The sequence below is a fragment of the Bubalus kerabau genome, chromosome 1 (assembly GCF_029407905.1).
Source record: "Bubalus kerabau isolate K-KA32 ecotype Philippines breed swamp buffalo chromosome 1, PCC_UOA_SB_1v2, whole genome shotgun sequence".
NCBI lineage: Eukaryota > Metazoa > Chordata > Mammalia > Artiodactyla > Bovidae > Bubalus > Bubalus kerabau.
The window spans coordinates 142016329-142020549 of NC_073624.1; the positions used below are offsets into that span (position 1 = coordinate 142016329).

The following is a 4221-nucleotide window of genomic DNA, read 5'->3' on the forward strand; positions in this document are numbered from 1 at the left end:
TGGGACAGTGGCTAATTATAACAACACTTGATTTGGATTGAATATTTATTTGAAAGAGGCTATTCTAAACCATAAATGACTCAAAATGTTTAGGATCAGACCTAATTTCATCATTTGGATGAAATTTAGTGAAACATTAGTGCTTTCGTAAAGATAATTAAGCAGCTCGCACATAGCTGAGAGGTGACTATAAGCACACTTCAGAGATATTTTGGATTCTATTCCAGACCACCATAATAGAGTGAATATCAAAATATCACAATAAATAAAATGAGTCACACAATTTTTTTGGTTTCCTAGAACATATGAAGTTATATTTACACTATCCTTTTAGTCCATTACGTTTGCAATAGCATTATGTCTAAAAACCAATGTACATGCTTTTATTGAAGAGTACTTTATTGCCAAAAAACTCTAGCCATCATCTGACCCTTCAGTGAGTTGTAATCTTTTTTGCTGGTAGAGGGTCTTGCCTCAATATTAATGGCTGCTGACTGATCAAGGGTGGCTTGCTGAAGTTTAGGATGGCTGTGGCAGTGTCTTAAAATAAAACAAGACTGAAGCTTGATGCATAGATGAACTCTTCCTTTCATGACGATTTCTCTGCAGCATTCAGTGCTGTTTAATAATATTTTATCCACAGCAGGACTTCTTTTAAAATTGGAGTCAATATTTTCAAATGCTGCCACTGTTTTATCAACTAAGTTTATGTAATATGTTGAATATCTTTTGTTGTCATTTCGACAATCTTCACAACATCTTCGCCAGGAATAGCTTGCATCTCAAGAAACCATTTTCATTGATCATCCATAAGAAGCAATGCTTCATCCATTAAGTTTTATCACAAGATTGCAGAAATCCAATCACATCACCAGGCTCCACTTCTAATTCTAGTTTTCTTGCTATTCTCATTACATCTGCACCAAAGTATTGAACCCTTCAAAATCATCCATAAGGCCTGGAATCAATACCTTACAAACTCCTGTTAATGTTGATATTTAATATTTGTTATTAATAACTATAACCTCCTCCTTCTTCCATGAATCACAAGAATTCTTAATGGCATCTATAATGGTGAATCCCTTCCAGAGGATTTTTTATTTACTTTGCCCAGATCCATCAGAGGAATCACTATCTATGGTGGCTATAGCCTTATGAAATGTATTTCTTCAATAGTAAAACTTGAAAGTTGAAATTACTCCTTGATCCATGGGCTATAAAATGGATACTGTGTTATCAGGTATAAAAACAACATTCATTTCATTGTGCATCTTCATCAGAGTTCTTAGGTGACCAGGTGCATTGTCAATGAGCAGTTATATTTTGAAAGAAATCTTTTTTCTGATCAATAGGTCTTAACAAAGGGCTTAAAATATTCAGTAAAACATGTTGTAAACAGATGTGCTGTCATCCAGGCTTTGCTGTTCCATTTATAGAGCACAGATAGAGTCAATTTAGCATATTTTTAAGGTCCCTAGGATTTTCAGAATAGTAAATTAACACTGGACTCAACTTAAAGTCACCATCTGCATTAGTCCCTAACAGAGTCAGCCTGTCCTTTGAAGCTTTGAAGCTAGGCACTGACTTTTCCTCTCTAGCTATGAAAGTCCTGGCATTTTCTTCCAATATAAGACTCTTTCATCTACGTTGAAAATCTGTTGTTTATGTTTTTAATATCAAATTTATTATTTATATTATTTGTATTAATTTTTTTTATTTTTTAAAAATTTTTTTCCTTTTTTTTTAATTTTATTTTATTTTTAAACTTTACAAAATTATATTAGTTTTGCCAAATATGAAAATGAATCTGCCACAGGTTAAAAAAAAAAAAAAGAAAATCTGTTGTTTAGTGTAGCTACTTTCATTAATTATCTTAGCTAGATCTTCTATGTAACTTGCTACCACTTCTGTATCAGCACTTGCTACTTCACTTTGCATTTTTATGATGTGCAGATGATTTTTTCCTTAAACATCATGAACCAACCTCTGCTGGCTTCAAACTTTTCTTCTCAGCCTTCACAGAAATGAAGAAAGTTAGGTCTTTAAAAAAAAAAAAAAAAAACCTATTTATTTATTTACATGTTTGGCTGTGTCAGGTCTTAGTTGTGTCATGCAGGATCTTTCACTGCAGCACACACTCTCTAGTTGTGGCACAGAGGCTCTCTGCTAGGGTTGCCCAGGCTCTGGAGCTTGTGGGCTCAGCAGTTGTGGCATGGGGGGCTCAGTTGCCCCATGGCATGTGGGATTCTAGTTCCCTGACCAGGAACTGAACCCACATCTTTTGCATTACAAGGCAGACTCTTAACCACTGAACCACCAGGGAAGTCCCAAAAGTTAGGTCTTGCTCTAGGTTAGGCTTTGGCTAAAGGGAATGCTGTGACTGGTTTGATCTTCTATCTTGACCATTAAAATTTCCTCCATATCAACAGTAAGGCTGTTTCACTTTGTTATCATTCATGTTTTCACTGGAATAACACTTTTAATTTCCTCCAAGAATTTTTCCTTCACATTCATAACTTGGGTAACTGGTACAGAGGCCTAAGCTTTCAACCTATCTCAGGTTTTGACATGCCTTCCTCACTAAGTTTAATAATCATTTATATCTTTTGATTTAAAGAGTAATTCTTCCTTTCCTAAAGAGAGACATGTGACTCTTCCTTTCACTTAGAGGCCATTACAGGATTATTAATTGGCCTAATACCAGTATTGTTGTGTCTAAGGAAATAAGGAGGCCTGAGAAGAGGGAGAGAGACAGGGGACAGCCATTCAGTGGAGTAGTCAGAACACACACATTTATTAATTAAGTTTGCCATGTTATATGGGTACAGTTTGTGGCACCCTAAAGCAATTATAGTAGTGACATCAGAAACCACTGATCACAGAAAAGTTAAAGTGAAGTCACTCAGTCGTGTCTGACTCTTTGCAATCCCAGGGACCATAGCCCCCCAGGCTCCTCTGTCCATGGAATTTTCCAGGCAAGAATACTGGAGTGGGTTGCCATTTCCTTCTCCAGAGGATCTTCCCATCCCAGGGGTCGAACTCGGGTCTCCCGCATTGCAGGCAGACTCTTTACTGTTTGAGCCACCCACCAGGGATCATAACAAAAATAATGACAATGAAAAAGTCTAAAATATTGTGAGAATTACCAAAATGTGACACAGAGACACAAAGTGAGCAAATGCTGTGGGAAAATGGCACCAATAAACTTTATAAACTTGCTTGATGCAGGGTTGTCAAAAACCTTCAAGTTGGTAAAAACAATACAAAGCAAAACAAACAAAACAACAACAAAAACTGCAATAGCTGTGAAGCACAATGAAGTGCAGTAAATCAAGGCAAGCCTGTATTCAATCATTCTGACAATAACAAATATACATATACACTTCACCACAAAGGAAACACAGCTGTAAAGTAAGGATTGCATCACTGTAAACGGTGGTAGGTAACGCTAAAGAGCAGTGCATGCAGGACAATGCTCAAGGACAACCTTCCTTTTTCCTCTGGTCAAGAAAGATGTCATGAAAGAAATGTATATTTGGGATTTTGTTATGGGTTAGGAATAATGACTTGACAGGTTTTAGAGAATGAAAATTCTGAACAAATGATGCTTCTTGGAGAAAAGTTCAGAGATTACAGTAAGAGGGAATGGGTAATGGGCTGTCAGAGGCATGTATTTATTAAGTTCTTATTTGTTGTTCCAATCTATCTGTGCTTTGCTTTGCTCAGATCTGGAAAACCATATTTCACCTTTGCCAGCTGAAGTCTTTAAGGTGTGGCTCATGGGGGCAGAAGAAGGAGACTAGAAGGAAAGGGAGAAGCAATTTTTCTTTCTTGTTTTGTTTTTCATTTCTGTGTCTAGTTTATGGCATTTATCCTAGCAATAGCTGCTAGTTCCATCCCCAGAGTTTCTTCTACCCTCTCAGAACTCCCTCAGAGGTACCTGCCTCAACTGGCCACTGCCCTCCTCAGTGGCCTTGGTCTTCACTCCCCTTCTGGAAGCTTCTAAGTTCTCAATCATTCCAACCTCTCCCCTTTGTTCTCTTAGCTACTTCCTGTAAGCAAGACTTCTGTGATACTTTGGTATTCCCCGTTGTATATTTTCAGTCCTCTAATACCTGTTTAATTCTTTATCAAAGTCTCTCTATTTAAAGAATTGGTATAATTTTTTGTTTTCCTGACTGGATGCTGATACTGTCATATGGAAGACAGGAGAAGGGGGCA

General features: G+C 37.1%; 1 pseudogene; it reads right to left on the bottom strand.

Moving 5' to 3' along the window:
- Positions 1 to 414: 414 nt before the first annotated feature.
- LOC129655323 (tigger transposable element-derived protein 1-like) lies at positions 415 to 4018 on the bottom strand (annotated as a pseudogene).
- Between the last annotated feature and the right edge of the window lie 203 nt (positions 4019 to 4221).